This window comes from Triturus cristatus, chromosome 12, assembly GCF_964204655.1.
Source record: "Triturus cristatus chromosome 12, aTriCri1.1, whole genome shotgun sequence".
NCBI lineage: Eukaryota > Metazoa > Chordata > Amphibia > Caudata > Salamandridae > Triturus > Triturus cristatus.
The window spans coordinates 219,134,092-219,153,990 of NC_140595.1; the positions used below are offsets into that span (position 1 = coordinate 219,134,092).

Below are 19,899 nucleotides of genomic sequence, written 5' to 3' on the forward strand. Positions count from 1 at the left end.
CTCTACACATAGCCATGCACCGTATGTGCCTTTTTCACACGTACTTTCATTAAACCTGAATATAGAAGGATATATCTGTCTAGGCTGGAGACACGTGAAACAAGTCTGACGTGCCCCTTCAAGTCTACCTGAGAGGAAGCTGACTCAGGATTGGCGACCTCTCAGGGCACCTCGAACGGGCACAAATAACGGGCAAGCCCTATGAAAAGCACAGCATGAGTCTTGGTCCCACCTTTAAAAAGGAGGGTGACCTCTGGGATCTGGCAGCAGGATCTTTGGGAGATAAGAAAATATACTGCCTGCGATCGTGAAGTTTCAAGTCAGTCAAGAAAAGCAATCTCATGCACTGCACAAGCTCTTTCCCATGAGGCACCTCTCCTGCACTCTGTTTATGCAAATGAGCAAGCAGAGAGCTCAGGAATAAAACACCAAACTCATGTCCCCCAAAAAAGCAGCAGACAATTGCTGGATATTCCCCAACTTCTAATGCTTTTCTTTTAAACAAATGATAAACAGCCTCACCTGTGGCAAGGCTTAAAAAAATTGAATAAACTCTTAAATGTTCCTCTCCACGGAAATCTTTAGTAAAAGGCGAAAGATTTTTTCGTTTTGAAGAGAAACCAGAGTAAGTGACAATATAGCTCTCTAGGGTAAGTGGCGGCACATCAAAGACCCTGTCATTGCGAGGGTGAGGACCTGAAAGGTATTTTCAGGCTCTAAGAAAGAGGGCGAGAACCAGGCCGGTGGGCAAAACAGGCCAACATTTCAAAGTCTCTGCTCAAGGTACAAAAAGGTGGACTGTTCACATGTGTATGTCTGGGAATATGCAAATTTCTTTTGTACTCACCTCAGCTCATTAGGAGTTGTCGGGGCTGCTGGGGAAGGGGAACAGGAAATGTGAATCAGGCTTTTAGTTAAGTGGCACTGTAGGCCTTTTGTCCCCTAGCCATTTTACGCTTTCAACACGCTCTACACATAGCCATGCACCGTATGTGCCTTTTTCACACGTACTTTCATTAAACCTGAATATAGAAGGATATATCTGTCTAGGCTGGAGACACGTGAAACAAGTCTGACGTGCCCCTTCAAGTCTACCTGAGAGGAAGCTGACTCAGGATTGGCGACCTCTCAGGGCACCTCGAACGGGCACAAATAACGGGCAAGCCCTATGAAAAGCACAGCATGAGTCTTGGTCCCACCTTTAAAAAGGAGGGTGACCTCTGGGATCTGGCAGCAGGATCTTTGGGAGATAAGAAAATATACTGCCTGCGATCGTGAAGTTTCAAGTCAGTCAAGAAAAGCAATCTCATGCACTGCACAAGCTCTTTCCCATGAGGCACCTCTCCTGCACTCTGTTTATGCAAATGAGCAAGCAGAGAGCTCAGGAATAAAACACCAAACTCATGTCCCCCAAAAAAGCAGCAGGCAATTGCTGGATATTCCCCAACTTCTAATGCTTTTCTTTTAAACAAATGATAAACAGCCTCACCTGTGGCAAGGCTTAAAAAATTGAATAAACTCTTAAATGTTCCTCTCCACGGAAATCTTTAGTAAAAGGCGAAAGATTTTTTCGTTTTGAAGAGAAACCAGAGTAAGTGACAATATAGCTCTCTAGGGTAAGTGGCGGCACATCAAAGACCCTGTCATTGCGAGGGTGAGGACCTGAAAGGTATTTTCAGGCTCTAAGAAAGAGGGCGAGAACCAGGCCGGTGGGCAAAACAGGCCAACATTTCAAAGTCTCTGCTCAAGGTACAAAAAGGTGGACTGTTCACATGTGTATGTCTGGGAATATGCAAATTTCTTTTGTACTCACCTCAGCTCATTAGGAGTTGTCGGGGCTGCTGGGGAAGGGGAACAGCAAATGTGAATCAGGCTTTTAGTTAAGTGGCACTGTAGGCCTTTTGTCCCCTAGCCATTTTACGCTTTCAACACGCTCTACACATAGCCATGCACCGTATGTGCCTTTTTCACACGTACTTTCATTAAACCTGAATATAGAAGGATATATCTGTCTAGGCTGGAGACACGTGAAACAAGTCTGACGTGCCCCTTCAAGTCTACCTGAGAGGAAGCTGACTCAGGATTGGGGACCTCTCAGGGCACCTCGAACGGGCACAAATAACGGGCAAGCCCTATGAAAAGCACAGCATGAGTCTTGGTCCCACCTTTAAAAAGGAGGGTGACCTCTGGGATCTGGCAGCAGGATCTTTGGGAGATAAGAAAATATACTGCCTGCGATCGTGAAGTTTCAAGTCAGTCAAGAAAAGCAATCTCATGCACTGCACAAGCTCTTTCCCATGAGGCACCTCTCCTGCACTCTGTTTATGCAAATGAGCAAGCAGAGAGCTCAGGAATAAAACACCAAACTCAAGTCCCCCAAAAAAGCAGCAGGCAATTGCTGGATATTCCCCAACTTCTAATGCTTTTCTTTTAAACAAATGATAAACAGCCTCACCTGTGGCAAGGCTTAAAAAAATTGAATAAACTCTTAAATGTTCCTCTCCACGGAAATCTTTAGTAAAAGGCGAAAGATTTTTTCGTTTTGAAGAGAAACCAGAGTAAGTGACAATATAGCTCTCTAGGGTAAGTGGCGGCACATCAAAGACCCTGTCATTGCGAGGGTGAGGACCTGAAAGGTATTTTCAGGCTCTAAGAAAGAGGGCGAGAACCAGGCCGGTGGGCAAAACAGGCCAACATTTCAAAGTCTCTGCTCAAGGTACAAAAAGGTGGACTGTTCACATGTGTATGTCTGGGAATATGCAAATTTCTTTTGTACTCACCTCAGCTCATTAGGAGTTGTCGGGGCTGCTGGGGAAGGGGAACAGGAAATGTGAATCAGGCTTTTAGTTAAGTGGCACTGTAGGCCTTTTGTCCCCTAGCCATTTTACGCTTTCAACACGCTCTACACATAGCCATGCACCGTATGTGCCTTTTTCACACGTACTTTCATTAAACCTGAATATAGAAGGATATATCTGTCTAGGCTGGAGACACGTGAAACAAGTCTGACGTGCCCCTTCAAGTCTACCTGAGAGGAAGCTGACTCAGGATTGGCGACCTCTCAGGGCACCTCGAACGGGCACAAATAACGGGCAAGCCCTATGAAAAGCACAGCATGAGTCTTGGTCCCACCTTTAAAAAGGAGGGTGACCTCTGGGATCTGGCAGCAGGATCTTTGGGAGATAAGAAAATATACTGCCTGCGATCGTGAAGTTTCAAGTCAGTCAAGAAAAGCAATCTCATGCACTGCACAAGCTCTTTCCCATGAGGCACCTCTCCTGCACTCTGTTTATGCAAATGAGCAAGCAGAGAGCTCAGGAATAAAACACCAAACTCATGTCCCCCAAAAAAGCAGCAGACAATTGCTGGATATTCCCCAACTTCTAATGCTTTTCTTTTAAACAAATGATAAACAGCCTCACCTGTGGCAAGGCTTAAAAAAATTGAATAAACTCTTAAATGTTCCTCTCCACGGAAATCTTTAGTAAAAGGCGAAAGATTTTTTCGTTTTGAAGAGAAACCAGAGTAAGTGACAATATAGCTCTCTAGGGTAAGTGGCGGCACATCAAAGACCCTGTCATTGCGAGGGTGAGGACCTGAAAGGTATTTTCAGGCTCTAAGAAAGAGGGCGAGAACCAGGCCGGTGGGCAAAACAGGCCAACATTTCAAAGTCTCTGCTCAAGGTACAAAAAGGTGGACTGTTCACATGTGTATGTCTGGGAATATGCAAATTTCTTTTGTACTCACCTCAGCTCATTAGGAGTTGTCGGGGCTGCTGGGGAAGGGGAACAGGAAATGTGAATCAGGCTTTTAGTTAAGTGGCACTGTAGGCCTTTTGTCCCCTAGCCATTTTACGCTTTCAACACGCTCTACACATAGCCATGCACCGTATGTGCCTTTTTCACACGTACTTTCATTAAACCTGAATATAGAAGGATATATCTGTCTAGGCTGGAGACACGTGAAACAAGTCTGACGTGCCCCTTCAAGTCTACCTGAGAGGAAGCTGACTCAGGATTGGCGACCTCTCAGGGCACCTCTAACGGGCACAAATAACGGGCACAAATAACGGGCAAGCCCTATGAAAAGCACAGCATGAGTCTTGGTCCCACCTTTAAAAAGGAGGGTGACCTCTGGGATCTGGCAGCAGGATCTTTGGGAGATAAGAAAATATACTGCCTGCGATCGTGAAGTTTCAAGTCAGTCAAGAAAAGCAATCTCATGCACTGCACAAGCTCTTTCCCATGAGGCACCTCTCCTGCACTCTGTTTATGCAAATGAGCAAGCAGAGACCTCAGGAATAAAACACCAAACTCATGTCCCCCAAAAAAGCAGTAGACAATTGCTGGATATTCCCCAACTTCTAATGCTTTTCTTTTAAACAAATGATAAACAGCCTCACCTGTGGCAAGGCTTAAAAAAATTGAATAAACTCTTAAATGTTCCTCTCCACGGAAATCTTTAGTAAAAGGCGAAAGATTTTTTCGTTTTGAAGAGAAACCAGAGTAAGTGACAATATAGCTCTCTAGGGTAAGTGGCGGCACATCAAAGACCCTGTCATTGCGAGGGTGAGGACCTGAAAGGTATTTTCAGGCTCTAAGAAAGAGGGCGAGAACCAGGCCGGTGGGCAAAACAGGCCAACATTTCAAAGTCTCTGCTCAAGGTACAAAAAGGTGGACTGTTCACATGTGTATGTCTGGGAATATGCAAATTTCTTTTGTACTCACCTCAGCTCATTAGGAGTTGTCGGGGCTGCTGGGGAAGGGGAACAGCAAATGTGAATCAGGCTTTTAGTTAAGTGGCACTGTAGGCCTTTTGTCCCCTAGCCATTTTACGCTTTCAACACGCTCTACACATAGCCATGCACCGTATGTGCCTTTTTCACACGTACTTTCATTAAACCTGAATATAGAAGGATATATCTGTCTAGGCTGGAGACACGTGAAACAAGTCTGACGTGCCCCTTCAAGTCTACCTGAGAGGAAGCTGACTCAGGATTGGCGACCTCTCAGGGCACCTCGAACGGGCACAAATAACGGGCAAGCCCTATGAAAAGCACAGCATGAGTCTTGGTCCCACCTTTAAAAAGGAGGGTGACCTCTGGGATCTGGCAGCAGGATCTTTGGGAGGTAAGAAAATATACTGCCTGCGATCGTGAAGTTTCAAGTCAGTCAAGAAAAGCAATCTCATGCACTGCACAAGCTCTTTCCCATGAGGCACCTCTCCTGCACTCTGTTTATGCAAATGAGCAAGCAGAGCGCTCAGGAATAAAACACCAAACTCATGTCCCCCAAAAAAGCAGCAGACAATTGCTGGATATTCCCCAACTTCTAATGCTTTTCTTTTAAACAAATGATAAACAGCCTCACCTGTGGCAAGGCTTAAAAAAATTGAATAAACTCTTAAATGTTCCTCTCCACGGAAATCTTTAGTAAAAGGCGAAAGATTTTTTCGTTTTGAAGAGAAACCAGAGTAAGTGACAATATAGCTCTCTAGGGTAAGTGGCGGCACATCAAAGACCCTGTCATTGCGAGGGTGAGGACCTGAAAGGTATTTTCAGGCTCTACGAAAGAGGGCGAGAACCAGGCCGGTGGGCAAAACAGGCCAACATTTCAAAGTCTCTGCTCAAGGTACAAAAAGGTGGACTGTTCACATGTGTATGTCTGGGAATATGCAAATTTCTTTTGTACTCACCTCAGCTCATTAGGAGTTGTCGGGGCTGCTGGGGAAGGGGAACAGGAAATGTGAATCAGGCTTTTAGTTAAGTGGCTCTCTAGGCCTTTTGTCCCCTAGCCATTTTACGCTTTCAACACGCTCTACACATAGCCATGCACCGTATGTGCCTTTTTCACACGTACTTTCATTAAACCTGAATATAGAAGGATATATCTGTCTAGGCTGGAGACACGTGAAACAAGTCTGACGTGCCCCTTCAAGTCTACCTGAGAGGAAGCTGACTCAGGATTGGCGACCTCTCAGGGCACCTCGAACGGGCACAAATAACGGGCAAGCCCTATGAAAAGCACAGCATGAGTCTTGGTCCCACCTTTAAAAAGGAGGGTGACCTCTGGGATCTGGCAGCAGGATCTTTGGGAGATAAGAAAATATACTGCCTGCGATCGTGAAGTTTCAAGTCAGTCAAGAAAAGCAATCTCATGCACTGCACAAGCTCTTTCCCATGAGGCACCTCTCCTGCACTCTGTTTATGCAAATGAGCAAGCAGAGAGCTCAGGAATAAAACACCAAACTCATGTCCCCCAAAAAAGCAGCAGACAATTGCTGGATATTCCCCAACTTCTAATGCTTTTCTTTTAAACAAATGATAAACAGCCTCACCTGTGGCAAGGCTTAAAAAAATTGAATAAACTCTTAAATGTTCCTCTCCACGGAAATCTTTAGTAAAAGGCGAAAGATTTTTTCGTTTTGAAGAGAAACCAGAGTAAGTGACAATATAGCTCTCTAGGGTAAGTGGCGGCACATCAAAGACCCTGTCATTGCGAGGGTGAGGACCTGAAAGGTATTTTCAGGCTCTAAGAAAGAGGGCGAGAACCAGGCCGGTGGGCAAAACAGGCCAACATTTCAAAGTCTCTGCTCAAGGTACAAAAAGGTGGACTGTTCACATGTGTATGTCTGGGAATATGCAAATTTCTTTTGTACTCACCTCAGCTCATTAGGAGTTGTCGGGGCTGCTGGGGAAGGGGAACAGGAAATGTGAATCAGGCTTTTAGTTAAGTGGCACTGTAGGCCTTTTGTCCCCTAGCCATTTTACGCTTTCAACACGCTCTACACATAGCCATGCACCGTATGTGCCTTTTTCACACGTACTTTCATTAAACCTGAATATAGAAGGATATATCTGTCTAGGCTGGAGACACGTGAAACAAGTCTGACGTGCCCCTTCAAGTCTACCTGAGAGGAAGCTGACTCAGGATTGGCGACCTCTCAGGGCACCTCGAACGGGCACAAATAACGGGCAAGCCCTATGAAAAGCACAGCATGAGTCTTGGTCCCACCTTTAAAAAGGAGGGTGACCTCTGGGATCTGGCAGCAGGATCTTTGGGAGATAAGAAAATATACTGCCTGCGATCGTGAAGTTTCAAGTCAGTCAAGAAAAGCAATCTCATGCACTGCACAAGCTCTTTCCCATGAGGCACCTCTCCTGCACTCTGTTTATGCAAATGAGCAAGCAGAGAGCTCAGGAATAAAACACCAAACTCAAGTCCCCCAAAAAAGCAGCAGGCAATTGCTGGATATTCCCCAACTTCTAATGCTTTTCTTTTAAACAAATGATAAACAGCCTCACCTGTGGCAAGGCTTAAAAAAATTGAATAAACTCTTAAATGTTCCTCTCCACGGAAATCTTTAGTAAAAGGCGAAAGATTTTTTCGTTTTGAAGAAAAACCAGAGTAAGTGACAATATAGCTCTCTAGGGTAAGTGGCGGCACATCAAAGACCCTGTCATTGCGAGGGTGAGGACCTGAAAGGTATTTTCAGGCTCTAAGAAAGAGGGCGAGAACCAGGCCGGTGGGCAAAACAGGCCAACATTTCAAAGTCTCTGCTCAAGGTACAAAAAGGTGGACTGTTCACATGTGTATGTCTGGGAATATGCAAATTTCTTTTGTACTCACCTCAGCTCATTAGGAGTTGTCGGGGCTGCTGGGGAAGGGGAACAGGAAATGTGAATCAGGCTTTTAGTTAAGTGGCACTGTAGGCCTTTTGTCCCCTAGCCATTTTACGCTTTCAACACGCTCTACACATAGCCATGCACCGTATGTGCCTTTTTCACACGTACTTTCATTAAACCTGAATATAGAAGGATATATCTGTCTAGGCTGGAGACACGTGAAACAAGTCTGACGTGCCCCTTCAAGTCTACCTGAGAGGAAGCTGACTCAGGATTGGCGACCTCTCAGGGCACCTCGAACGGGCACAAATAACGGGCAAGCCCTATGAAAAGCACAGCATGAGTCTTGGTCCCACCTTTAAAAAGGAGGGTGACCTCTGGGATCTGGCAGCAGGATCTTTGGGAGATAAGAAAATATACTGCCTGCGATCGTGAAGTTTCAAGTCAGTCAAGAAAAGCAATCTCATGCACTGCACAAGCTCTTTCCCATGAGGCACCTCTCCTGCACTCTGTTTATGCAAATGAGCAAGCAGAGAGCTCAGGAATAAAACACCAAACTCATGTCCCCCAAAAAAGCAGCAGACAATTGCTGGATATTCCCCAACTTCTAATGCTTTTCTTTTAAACAAATGATAAACAGCCTCACCTGTGGCAAGGCTTAAAAAAATTGAATAAACTCTTAAATGTTCCTCTCCACGGAAATCTTTAGTAAAAGGCGAAAGATTTTTTCGTTTTGAAGAGAAACCAGAGTAAGTGACAATATAGCTCTCTAGGGTAAGTGGCGGCACATCAAAGACCCTGTCATTGCGAGGGTGAGGACCTGAAAGGTATTTTCAGGCTCTAAGAAAGAGGGCGAGAACCAGGCCGGTGGGCAAAACAGGCCAACATTTCAAAGTCTCTGCTCAAGGTACAAAAAGGTGGACTGTTCACATGTGTATGTCTGGGAATATGCAAATTTCTTTTGTACTCACCTCAGCTCATTAGGAGTTGTCGGGGCTGCTGGGGAAGGGGAACAGGAAATGTGAATCAGGCTTTTAGTTAAGTGGCACTGTAGGCCTTTTGTCCCCTAGCCATTTTACGCTTTCAACACGCTCTACACATAGCCATGCACCGTATGTGCCTTTTTCACACGTACTTTCATTAAACCTGAATATAGAAGGATATATCTGTCTAGGCTGGAGACACGTGAAACAAGTCTGACGTGCCCCTTCAAGTCTACCTGAGAGGAAGCTGACTCAGGATTGGCGACCTCTCAGGGCACCTCTAACGGGCACAAATAACGGGCACAAATAACGGGCAAGCCCTATGAAAAGCACAGCATGAGTCTTGGTCCCACCTTTAAAAAGGAGGGTGACCTCTGGGATCTGGCAGCAGGATCTTTGGGAGATAAGAAAATATACTGCCTGCGATCGTGAAGTTTCAAGTCAGTCAAGAAAAGCAATCTCATGCACTGCACAAGCTCTTTCCCATGAGGCACCTCTCCTGCACTCTGTTTATGCAAATGAGCAAGCAGAGACCTCAGGAATAAAACACCAAACTCATGTCCCCCAAAAAAGCAGCAGACAATTGCTGGATATTCCCCAACTTCTAATGCTTTTCTTTTAAACAAATGATAAACAGCCTCACCTGTGGCAAGGCTTAAAAAAATTGAATAAACTCTTAAATGTTCCTCTCCACGGAAATCTTTAGTAAAAGGCGAAAGATTTTTTCGTTTTGAAGAGAAACCAGAGTAAGTGACAATATAGCTCTCTAGGGTAAGTGGCGGCACATCAAAGACCCTGTCATTGCGAGGGTGAGGACCTGAAAGGTATTTTCAGGCTCTACGAAAGAGGGCGAGAACCAGGCCGGTGGGCAAAACAGGCCAACATTTCAAAGTCTCTGCTCAAGGTACAAAAAGGTGGACTGTTCACATGTGTATGTCTGGGAATATGCAAATTTCTTTTGTACTCACCTCAGCTCATTAGGAGTTGTCGGGGCTGCTGGGGAAGGGGAACAGGAAATGTGAATCAGGCTTTTAGTTAAGTGGCTCTCTAGGCCTTTTGTCCCCTAGCCATTTTACGCTTTCAACACGCTCTACACATAGCCATGCACCGTATGTGCCTTTTTCACACGTACTTTCATTAAACCTGAATATAGAAGGATATATCTGTCTAGGCTGGAGACACGTGAAACAAGTCTGACGTGCCCCTTCAAGTCTACCTGAGAGGAAGCTGACTCAGGATTGGCGACCTCTCAGGGCACCTCGAACGGGCACAAATAACGGGCAAGCCCTATGAAAAGCACAGCATGAGTCTTGGTCCCACCTTTAAAAAGGAGGGTGACCTCTGGGATCTGGCAGCAGGATCTTTGGGAGATAAGAAAATATACTGCCTGCGATCGTGAAGTTTCAAGTCAGTCAAGAAAAGCAATCTCATGCACTGCACAAGCTCTTTCCCATGAGGCACCTCTCCTGCACTCTGTTTATGCAAATGAGCAAGCAGAGAGCTCAGGAATAAAACACCAAACTCATGTCCCCCAAAAAAGCAGCAGACAATTGCTGGATATTCCCCAACTTCTAATGCTTTTCTTTTAAACAAATGATAAACAGCCTCACCTGTGACAAGGCTTAAAAAAATTGAATAAACTCTTAAATGTTCCTCTCCACGGAAATCTTTAGTAAAAGGCGAAAGATTTTTTCGTTTTGAAGAGAAACCAGAGTAAGTGACAATATAGCTCTCTAGGGTAAGTGGCGGCACATCAAAGACCCTGTCATTGCGAGGGTGAGGACCTGAAAGGTATTTTCAGGCTCTAAGAAAGAGGGCGAGAACCAGGCCGGTGGGCAAAACAGGCCAACATTTCAAAGTCTCTGCTCAAGGTACAAAAAGGTGGACTGTTCACATGTGTATGTCTGGGAATATGCAAATTTCTTTTGTACTCACCTCAGCTCATTAGGAGTTGTCGGGGCTGCTGGGGAAGGGGAACAGGAAATGTGAATCAGGCTTTTAGTTAAGTGGCACTGTAGGCCTTTTGTCCCCTAGCCATTTTACGCTTTCAACACGCTCTACACATAGCCATGCACCGTATGTGCCTTTTTCACACGTACTTTCATTAAACCTGAATATAGAAGGATATATCTGTCTAGGCTGGAGACACGTGAAACACGTCTGACGTGCCCCTTCAAGTCTACCTGAGAGGAAGCTGACTCAGGATTGGCGACCTCTCAGGGCACCTCGAACGGGCACAAATAACGGGCAAGCCCTATGAAAAGCACAGCATGAGTCTTGGTCCCACCTTTAAAAAGGAGGGTGACCTCTGGGATCTGGCAGCAGGATCTTTGGGAGATAAGAAAATATACTGCCTGCGATCGTGAAGTTTCAAGTCAGTCAAGAAAAGCAATCTCATGCACAGCACAAGCTCTTTCCCATGAGGCACCTCTCCTGCACTCTGTTTATGCAAATGAGCAAGCAGAGAGCTCAGGAATAAAACACCAAACTCATGTCCCCCAAAAAAGCAGCAGACAATTGCTGGATATTCCCCAACTTCTAATGCTTTTCTTTTAAACAAATGATAAACAGCCTCACCTGTGGCAAGGCTTAAAAAAATTGAATAAACTCTTAAATGTTCCTCTCCACGGAAATCTTTAGTAAAAGGCGAAAGATTTTTTCGTTTTGAAGAGAAACCAGAGTAAGTGACAATATATAGCTCTCTAGGGTAAGTGGCGGCACATCAAAGACCCTGTCATTGCGAGGGTGAGGACCTGAAAGGTATTTTCAGGCTCTAAGAAAGAGGGCGAGAACCAGGCCGGTGGGCAAAACAGGCCAACATTTCAAAGTCTCTGCTCAAGGTACAAAAAGGTGGACTGTTCACATGTGTATGTCTGGGAATATGCAAATTTCTTTTGTACTCACCTCAGCTCATTAGGAGTTGTCGGGGCTGCTGGGGAAGGGGAACAGGAAATGTGAATCAGGCTTTTAGTTAAGTGGCACTGTAGGCCTTTTGTCCCCTAGCCATTTTACGCTTTCAACACGCTCTACACATAGACATGCACCGTATGTGCCTTTTTCACACGTACTTTCATTAAACCTGAATATAGAAGGATATATCTGTCTAGGCTGGAGACACGTGAAACAAGTCTGACGTGCCCCTTCAAGTCTACCTGAGAGGAAGCTGACTCAGGATTGGCGACCTCTCAGGGCACCTCGAACGGGCACAAATAACGGGCAAGCCCTATGAAAAGCACAGCATGAGTCTTGGTCCCACCTTTAAAAAGGAGGGTGACCTCTGGGATCTGGCAGCAGGATCTTTGGGAGATAAGAAAATATACTGCCTGCGATCGTGAAGTTTCAAGTCAGTCAAGAAAAGCAATCTCATGCACTGCACAAGCTCTTTCCCATGAGGCACCTCTCCTGCACTCTGTTTATGCAAATGAGCAAGCAGAGAGCTCAGGAATAAAACACCAAACTCATGTCCCCCAAAAAAGCAGCAGACAATTGCTGGATATTCCCCAACTTCTAATGCTTTTCTTTTAAACAAATGATAAACAGCCTCACCTGTGGCAAGGCTTAAAAAAATTGAATAAACTCTTAAATGTTCCTCTCCACGGAAATCTTTAGTAAAAGGCGAAAGATTTTTTCGTTTTGAAGAGAAACCAGAGTAAGTGACAATATAGCTCTCTAGGGTAAGTGGCGGCACATCAAAGACCCTGTCATTGCGAGGGTGAGGACCTGAAAGGTATTTTCAGGCTCTAAGAAAGAGGGCGAGAACCAGGCCGGTGGGCAAAACAGGCCAACATTTCAAAGTCTCTGCTCAAGGTACAAAAAGGTGGACTGTTCACATGTGTATGTCTGGGAATATGCAAATTTCTTTTGTACTCACCTCAGCTCATTAGGAGTTGTCGGGGCTGCTGGGGAAGGGGAACAGGAAATGTGAATCAGGCTTTTAGTTAAGTGGCACTGTAGGCCTTTTGTCCCCTAGCCATTTTACGCTTTCAACACGCTCTACACATAGCCATGCACCGTATGTGCCTTTTTCACACGTACTTTCATTAAACCTGAATATAGAAGGATATATCTGTCTAGGCTGGAGACACGTGAAACAAGTCTGACGTGCCCCTTCAAGTCTACCTGAGAGGAAGCTGACTCAGGATTGGCGACCTCTCAGGGCACCTCGAACGGGCACAAATAACGGGCAAGCCCTATGAAAAGCACAGCATGAGTCTTGGTCCCACCTTTAAAAAGGAGGGTGACCTCTGGGATCTGGCAGCAGGATCTTTGGGAGATAAGAAAATATACTGCCTGCGATCGTGAAGTTTCAAGTCAGTCAAGAAAAGCAATCTCATGCACTGCACAAGCTCTTTCCCATGAGGCACCTCTCCTGCACTCTGTTTATGCAAATGAGCAAGCAGAGAGCTCAGGAATAAAACACCAAACTCATGTCCCCCAAAAAAGCAGCAGGCAATTGCTGGATATTCCCCAACTTCTAATGCTTTTCTTTTAAACAAATGATAAACAGCCTCACCTGTGGCAAGGCTTAAAAAAATTGAATAAACTCTTAAATGTTCCTCTCCACGGAAATCTTTAGTAAAAGGCGAAAGATTTTTTCGTTTTGAAGAGAAACCAGAGTAAGTGACAATATAGCTCTCTAGGGTAAGTGGCGGCACATCAAAGACCCTGTCATTGCGAGGGTGAGGACCTGAAAGGTATTTTCAGGCTCTAAGAAAGAGGGCGAGAACCAGGCCGGTGGGCAAAACAGGCCAACATTTCAAAGTCTCTGCTCAAGGTACAAAAAGGTGGACTGTTCACATGTGTATGTCTGGGAATATGCAAATTTCTTTTGTACTCACCTCAGCTCATTAGGAGTTGTCGGGGCTGCTGGGGAAGGGGAACAGCAAATGTGAATCAGGCTTTTAGTTAAGTGGCACTGTAGGCCTTTTGTCCCCTAGCCATTTTACGCTTTCAACACGCTCTACACATAGCCATGCACCGTATGTGCCTTTTTCACACGTACTTTCATTAAACCTGAATATAGAAGGATATATCTGTCTAGGCTGGAGACACGTGAAACAAGTCTGACGTGCCCCTTCAAGTCTACCTGAGAGGAAGCTGACTCAGGATTGGCGACCTCTCAGGGCACCTCTAACGGGCACAAATAACGGGCACAAATAACGGGCAAGCCCTATGAAAAGCACAGCATGAGTCTTGGTCCCACCTTTAAAAAGGAGGGTGACCTCTGGGATCTGGCAGCAGGATCTTTGGGAGATAAGAAAATATACTGCCTGCGATCGTGAAGTTTCAAGTCAGTCAAGAAAAGCAATCTCATGCACTGCACAAGCTCTTTCCCATGAGGCACCTCTCCTGCACTCTGTTTATGCAAATGAGCAAGCAGAGACCTCAGGAATAAAACACCAAACTCATGTCCCCCAAAAAAGCAGTAGACAATTGCTGGATATTCCCCAACTTCTAATGCTTTTCTTTTAAACAAATGATAAACAGCCTCACCTGTGGCAAGGCTTAAAAAAATTGAATAAACTCTTAAATGTTCCTCTCCACGGAAATCTTTAGTAAAAGGCGAAAGATTTTTTCGTTTTGAAGAGAAACCAGAGTAAGTGACAATATAGCTCTCTAGGGTAAGTGGCGGCACATCAAAGACCCTGTCATTGCGAGGGTGAGGACCTGAAAGGTATTTTCAGGCTCTAAGAAAGAGGGCGAGAACCAGGCCGGTGGGCAAAACAGGCCAACATTTCAAAGTCTCTGCTCAAGGTACAAAAAGGTGGACTGTTCACATGTGTATGTCTGGGAATATGCAAATTTCTTTTGTACTCACCTCAGCTCATTAGGAGTTGTCGGGGCTGCTGGGGAAGGGGAACAGCAAATGTGAATCAGGCTTTTAGTTAAGTGGCACTGTAGGCCTTTTGTCCCCTAGCCATTTTACGCTTTCAACACGCTCTACACATAGCCATGCACCGTATGTGCCTTTTTCACACGTACTTTCATTAAACCTGAATATAGAAGGATATATCTGTCTAGGCTGGAGACACGTGAAACAAGTCTGACGTGCCCCTTCAAGTCTACCTGAGAGGAAGCTGACTCAGGATTGGCGACCTCTCAGGGCACCTCGAACGGGCACAAATAACGGGCAAGCCCTATGAAAAGCACAGCATGAGTCTTGGTCCCACCTTTAAAAAGGAGGGTGACCTCTGGGATCTGGCAGCAGGATCTTTGGGAGGTAAGAAAATATACTGCCTGCGATCGTGAAGTTTCAAGTCAGTCAAGAAAAGCAATCTCATGCACTGCACAAGCTCTTTCCCATGAGGCACCTCTCCTGCACTCTGTTTATGCAAATGAGCAAGCAGAGCGCTCAGGAATAAAACACCAAACTCATGTCCCCCAAAAAAGCAGCAGACAATTGCTGGATATTCCCCAACTTCTAATGCTTTTCTTTTAAACAAATGATAAACAGCCTCACCTGTGGCAAGGCTTAAAAAAATTGAATAAACTCTTAAATGTTCCTCTCCACGGAAATCTTTAGTAAAAGGCGAAAGATTTTTTCGTTTTGAAGAGAAACCAGAGTAAGTGACAATATAGCTCTCTAGGGTAAGTGGCGGCACATCAAAGACCCTGTCATTGCGAGGGTGAGGACCTGAAAGGTATTTTCAGGCTCTACGAAAGAGGGCGAGAACCAGGCCGGTGGGCAAAACAGGCCAACATTTCAAAGTCTCTGCTCAAGGTACAAAAAGGTGGACTGTTCACATGTGTATGTCTGGGAATATGCAAATTTCTTTTGTACTCACCTCAGCTCATTAGGAGTTGTCGGGGCTGCTGGGGAAGGGGAACAGGAAATGTGAATCAGGCTTTTAGTTAAGTGGCTCTCTAGGCCTTTTGTCCCCTAGCCATTTTACGCTTTCAACACGCTCTACACATAGCCATGCACCGTATGTGCCTTTTTCACACGTACTTTCATTAAACCTGAATATAGAAGGATATATCTGTCTAGGCTGGAGACACGTGAAACAAGTCTGACGTGCCCCTTCAAGTCTACCTGAGAGGAAGCTGACTCAGGATTGGCGACCTCTCAGGGCACCTCGAACGGGCACAAATAACGGGCAAGCCCTATGAAAAGCACAGCATGAGTCTTGGTCCCACCTTTAAAAAGGAGGGTGACCTCTGGGATCTGGCAGCAGGATCTTTGGGAGATAAGAAAATATACTGCCTGCGATCGTGAAGTTTCAAGTCAGTCAAGAAAAGCAATCTCATGCACTGCACAAGCTCTTTCCCATGAGGCACCTCTCCTGCACTCTGTTTATGCAAATGAGCAAGCAGAGAGCTCAGGAATAAAACACCAAACTCATGTCCCCCAAAAAAGCAGCAGACAATTGCTGGATATTCCCCAACTTCTAATGCTTTTCTTTTAAACAAATGATAAACAGCCTCACCTGTGGCAAGGCTTAAAAAAATTGAATAAACTCTTAAATGTTCCTCTCCACGGAAATCTTTAGTAAAAGGCGAAAGATTTTTTCGTTTTGAAGAGAAACCAGAGTAAGTGACAATATAGCTCTCTAGGGTAAGTGGCGGCACATCAAAGACCCTGTCATTGCGAGGGTGAGGACCTGAAAGGTATTTTCAGGCTCTAAGAAAGAGGGCGAGAACCAGGCCGGTGGGCAAAACAGGCCAACATTTCAAAGTCTCTGCTCAAGGTACAAAAAGGTGGACTGTTCACATGTGTATGTCTGGGAATATGCAAATTTCTTTTGTACTCACCTCAGCTCATTAGGAGTTGTCGGGGCTGCTGGGGAAGGGGAACAGGAAATGTGAATCAGGCTTTTAGTTAAGTGGCACTGTAGGCCTTTTGTCCCCTAGCCATTTTACGCTTTCAACACGCTCTACACATAGCCATGCACCGTATGTGCCTTTTTCACACGTACTTTCATTAAACCTGAATATAGAAGGATATATCTGTCTAGGCTGGAGACACGTGAAACAAGTCTGACGTGCCCCTTCAAGTCTACCTGAGAGGAAGCTGACTCAGGATTGGCGACCTCTCAGGGCACCTCGAACGGGCACAAATAACGGGCAAGCCCTATGAAAAGCACAGCATGAGTCTTGGTCCCACCTTTAAAAAGGAGGGTGACCTCTGGGATCTGGCAGCAGGATCTTTGGGAGATAAGAAAATATACTGCCTGCGATCGTGAAGTTTCAAGTCAGTCAAGAAAAGCAATCTCATGCACTGCACAAGCTCTTTCCCATGAGGCACCTCTCCTGCACTCTGTTTATGCAAATGAGCAAGCAGAGAGCTCAGGAATAAAACACCAAACTCAAGTCCCCCAAAAAAGCAGCAGGCAATTGCTGGATATTCCCCAACTTCTAATGCTTTTCTTTTAAACAAATGATAAACAGCCTCACCTGTGGCAAGGCTTAAAAAAATTGAATAAACTCTTAAATGTTCCTCTCCACGGAAATCTTTAGTAAAAGGCGAAAGATTTTTTCGTTTTGAAGAAAAACCAGAGTAAGTGACAATATAGCTCTCTAGGGTAAGTGGCGGCACATCAAAGACCCTGTCATTGCGAGGGTGAGGACCTGAAAGGTATTTTCAGGCTCTAAGAAAGAGGGCGAGAACCAGGCCGGTGGGCAAAACAGGCCAACATTTCAAAGTCTCTGCTCAAGGTACAAAAAGGTGGACTGTTCACATGTGTATGTCTGGGAATATGCAAATTTCTTTTGTACTCACCTCAGCTCATTAGGAGTTGTCGGGGCTGCTGGGGAAGGGGAACAGGAAATGTGAATCAGGCTTTTAGTTAAGTGGCACTGTAGGCCTTTTGTCCCCTAGCCATTTTACGCTTTCAACACGCTCTACACATAGCCATGCACCGTATGTGCCTTTTTCACACGTACTTTCATTAAACCTGAATATAGAAGGATATATCTGTCTAGGCTGGAGACACGTGAAACAAGTCTGACGTGCCCCTTCAAGTCTACCTGAGAGGAAGCTGACTCAGGATTGGCGACCTCTCAGGGCACCTCGAACGGGCACAAATAACGGGCAAGCCCTATGAAAAGCACAGCATGAGTCTTGGTCCCACCTTTAAAAAGGAGGGTGACCTCTGGGATCTGGCAGCAGGATCTTTGGGAGATAAGAAAATATACTGCCTGCGATCGTGAAGTTTCAAGTCAGTCAAGAAAAGCAATCTCATGCACTGCACAAGCTCTTTCCCATGAGGCACCTCTCCTGCACTCTGTTTATGCAAATGAGCAAGCAGAGAGCTCAGGAATAAAACACCAAACTCATGTCCCCCAAAAAAGCAGCAGACAATTGCTGGATATTCCCCAACTTCTAATGCTTTTCTTTTAAACAAATGATAAACAGCCTCACCTGTGGCAAGGCTTAAAAAAATTGAATAAACTCTTAAATGTTCCTCTCCACGGAAATCTTTAGTAAAAGGCGAAAGATTTTTTCGTTTTGAAGAGAAACCAGAGTAAGTGACAATATAGCTCTCTAGGGTAAGTGGCGGCACATCAAAGACCCTGTCATTGCGAGGGTGAGGACCTGAAAGGTATTTTCAGGCTCTAAGAAAGAGGGCGAGAACCAGGCCGGTGGGCAAAACAGGCCAACATTTCAAAGTCTCTGCTCAAGGTACAAAAAGGTGGACTGTTCACATGTGTATGTCTGGGAATATGCAAATTTCTTTTGTACTCACCTCAGCTCATTAGGAGTTGTCGGGGCTGCTGGGGAAGGGGAACAGGAAATGTGAATCAGGCTTTTAGTTAAGTGGCACTGTAGGCCTTTTGTCCCCTAGCCATTTTACGCTTTCAACACGCTCTACACATAGCCATGCACCGTATGTGCCTTTTTCACACGTACTTTCATTAAACCTGAATATAGAAGGATATATCTGTCTAGGCTGGAGACACGTGAAACAAGTCTGACGTGCCCCTTCAAGTCTACCTGAGAGGAAGCTGACTCAGGATTGGCGACCTCTCAGGGCACCTCTAACGGGCACAAATAACGGGCACAAATAACGGGCAAGCCCTATGAAAAGCACAGCATGAGTCTTGGTCCCACCTTTAAAAAGGAGGGTGACCTCTGGGATCTGGCAGCAGGATCTTTGGGAGATAAGAAAATATACTGCCTGCGATCGTGAAGTTTCAAGTCAGTCAAGAAAAGCAATCTCATGCACTGCACAAGCTCTTTCCCATGAGGCACCTCTCCTGCACTCTGTTTATGCAAATGAGCAAGCAGAGACCTCAGGAATAAAACACCAAACTCATGTCCCCCAAAAAAGCAGCAGACAATTGCTGGATATTCCCCAACTTCTAATGCTTTTCTTTTAAACAAATGATAAACAGCCTCACCTGTGGCAAGGCTTAAAAAAATTGAATAAACTCTTAAATGTTCCTCTCCACGGAAATCTTTAGTAAAAGGCGAAAGATTTTTTCGTTTTGAAGAGAAACCAGAGTAAGTGACAATATAGCTCTCTAGGGTAAGTGGCGGCACATCAAAGACCCTGTCATTGCGAGGGTGAGGACCTGAAAGGTATTTTCAGGCTCTACGAAAGAGGGCGAGAACCAGGCCGGTGGGCAAAACAGGCCAACATTTCAAAGTCTCTGCTCAAGGTACAAAAAGGTGGACTGTTCACATGTGTATGTCTGGGAATATGCAAATTTCTTTTGTACTCACCTCAGCTCATTAGGAGTTGTCGGGGCTGCTGGGGAAGGGGAACAGGAAATGTGAATCAGGCTTTTAGTTAAGTGGCTCTCTAGGCCTTTTGTCCCCTAGCCATTTTACGCTTTCAACACGCTCTACACATAGCCATGCACCGTATGTGCCTTTTTCACACGTACTTTCATTAAACCTGAATATAGAAGGATATATCTGTCTAGGCTGGAGACACGTGAAACAAGTCTGACGTGCCCCTTCAAGTCTACCTGAGAGGAAGCTGACTCAGGATTGGCGACCTCTCAGGGCACCTCGAACGGGCACAAATAACGGGCAAGCCCTATGAAAAGCACAGCATGAGTCTTGGTCCCACCTTTAAAAAGGAGGGTGACCTCTGGGATCTGGCAGCAGGATCTTTGGGAGATAAGAAAATATACTGCCTGCGATCGTGAAGTTTCAAGTCAGTCAAGAAAAGCAATCTCATGCACTGCACAAGCTCTTTCCCATGAGGCACCTCTCCTGCACTCTGTTTATGCAAATGAGCAAGCAGAGAGCTCAGGAATAAAACACCAAACTCATGTCCCCCAAAAAAGCAGCAGACAATTGCTGGATATTCCCCAACTTCTAATGCTTTTCTTTTAAACAAA

At 45.3% G+C, this 19,899-nt stretch overlaps 20 non-coding genes across 20 annotated transcripts; all 20 read right to left on the bottom strand.

The window, feature by feature from the left end:
* Positions 1-514: 514 nt before the first annotated feature.
* Positions 515-629, bottom strand: LOC146775687 (U5 spliceosomal RNA). The gene has a single exon (XR_014973542.1). It is a non-coding gene; the product is annotated as a U5 spliceosomal RNA (small nuclear RNA).
* An 852-nt stretch (positions 630-1,481) lies between these two features.
* Positions 1,482-1,595, bottom strand: LOC146775688 (U5 spliceosomal RNA). The gene has a single exon (XR_014973907.1). It is a non-coding gene; the product is annotated as a U5 spliceosomal RNA (small nuclear RNA).
* Positions 1,596-2,447: 852 nt separating this feature from the next.
* On the bottom strand, positions 2,448-2,562 carry LOC146775689 (U5 spliceosomal RNA). The gene has a single exon (XR_014973543.1). It is a non-coding gene; the product is annotated as a U5 spliceosomal RNA (small nuclear RNA).
* Positions 2,563-3,414: 852 nt separating this feature from the next.
* On the bottom strand, positions 3,415-3,529 carry LOC146775690 (U5 spliceosomal RNA). The gene has a single exon (XR_014973544.1). It is a non-coding gene; the product is annotated as a U5 spliceosomal RNA (small nuclear RNA).
* Positions 3,530-4,394: 865 nt separating this feature from the next.
* LOC146775691 (U5 spliceosomal RNA) lies at positions 4,395-4,509 on the bottom strand. Its single transcript, XR_014973545.1, has one exon. It is a non-coding gene; the product is annotated as a U5 spliceosomal RNA (small nuclear RNA).
* An 852-nt stretch (positions 4,510-5,361) lies between these two features.
* LOC146775692 (U5 spliceosomal RNA) lies at positions 5,362-5,476 on the bottom strand. The gene has a single exon (XR_014973546.1). It is a non-coding gene; the product is annotated as a U5 spliceosomal RNA (small nuclear RNA).
* An 852-nt stretch (positions 5,477-6,328) lies between these two features.
* Positions 6,329-6,443, bottom strand: LOC146775693 (U5 spliceosomal RNA). The gene has a single exon (XR_014973547.1). It is a non-coding gene; the product is annotated as a U5 spliceosomal RNA (small nuclear RNA).
* An 852-nt stretch (positions 6,444-7,295) lies between these two features.
* LOC146775694 (U5 spliceosomal RNA) lies at positions 7,296-7,410 on the bottom strand. The gene has a single exon (XR_014973808.1). It is a non-coding gene; the product is annotated as a U5 spliceosomal RNA (small nuclear RNA).
* An 852-nt stretch (positions 7,411-8,262) lies between these two features.
* LOC146775695 (U5 spliceosomal RNA) lies at positions 8,263-8,377 on the bottom strand. Its single transcript, XR_014973549.1, has one exon. It is a non-coding gene; the product is annotated as a U5 spliceosomal RNA (small nuclear RNA).
* Positions 8,378-9,242: 865 nt separating this feature from the next.
* On the bottom strand, positions 9,243-9,357 carry LOC146775696 (U5 spliceosomal RNA). The gene has a single exon (XR_014973550.1). It is a non-coding gene; the product is annotated as a U5 spliceosomal RNA (small nuclear RNA).
* Positions 9,358-10,209: 852 nt separating this feature from the next.
* LOC146775697 (U5 spliceosomal RNA) lies at positions 10,210-10,324 on the bottom strand. Its single transcript, XR_014972870.1, has one exon. It is a non-coding gene; the product is annotated as a U5 spliceosomal RNA (small nuclear RNA).
* Positions 10,325-11,176: 852 nt separating this feature from the next.
* LOC146775698 (U5 spliceosomal RNA) lies at positions 11,177-11,291 on the bottom strand. Its single transcript, XR_014973551.1, has one exon. It is a non-coding gene; the product is annotated as a U5 spliceosomal RNA (small nuclear RNA).
* Positions 11,292-12,145: 854 nt separating this feature from the next.
* Positions 12,146-12,260, bottom strand: LOC146775699 (U5 spliceosomal RNA). The gene has a single exon (XR_014973552.1). It is a non-coding gene; the product is annotated as a U5 spliceosomal RNA (small nuclear RNA).
* An 852-nt stretch (positions 12,261-13,112) lies between these two features.
* On the bottom strand, positions 13,113-13,227 carry LOC146775700 (U5 spliceosomal RNA). Its single transcript, XR_014973553.1, has one exon. It is a non-coding gene; the product is annotated as a U5 spliceosomal RNA (small nuclear RNA).
* Positions 13,228-14,092: 865 nt separating this feature from the next.
* On the bottom strand, positions 14,093-14,207 carry LOC146775701 (U5 spliceosomal RNA). Its single transcript, XR_014973554.1, has one exon. It is a non-coding gene; the product is annotated as a U5 spliceosomal RNA (small nuclear RNA).
* Positions 14,208-15,059: 852 nt separating this feature from the next.
* Positions 15,060-15,174, bottom strand: LOC146775702 (U5 spliceosomal RNA). The gene has a single exon (XR_014973555.1). It is a non-coding gene; the product is annotated as a U5 spliceosomal RNA (small nuclear RNA).
* An 852-nt stretch (positions 15,175-16,026) lies between these two features.
* Positions 16,027-16,141, bottom strand: LOC146775703 (U5 spliceosomal RNA). Its single transcript, XR_014973556.1, has one exon. It is a non-coding gene; the product is annotated as a U5 spliceosomal RNA (small nuclear RNA).
* Positions 16,142-16,993: 852 nt separating this feature from the next.
* On the bottom strand, positions 16,994-17,108 carry LOC146775704 (U5 spliceosomal RNA). The gene has a single exon (XR_014973809.1). It is a non-coding gene; the product is annotated as a U5 spliceosomal RNA (small nuclear RNA).
* An 852-nt stretch (positions 17,109-17,960) lies between these two features.
* LOC146775705 (U5 spliceosomal RNA) lies at positions 17,961-18,075 on the bottom strand. Its single transcript, XR_014973557.1, has one exon. It is a non-coding gene; the product is annotated as a U5 spliceosomal RNA (small nuclear RNA).
* Positions 18,076-18,940: 865 nt separating this feature from the next.
* LOC146775706 (U5 spliceosomal RNA) lies at positions 18,941-19,055 on the bottom strand. The gene has a single exon (XR_014973558.1). It is a non-coding gene; the product is annotated as a U5 spliceosomal RNA (small nuclear RNA).
* Positions 19,056-19,899: the final 844 nt, after the last annotated feature.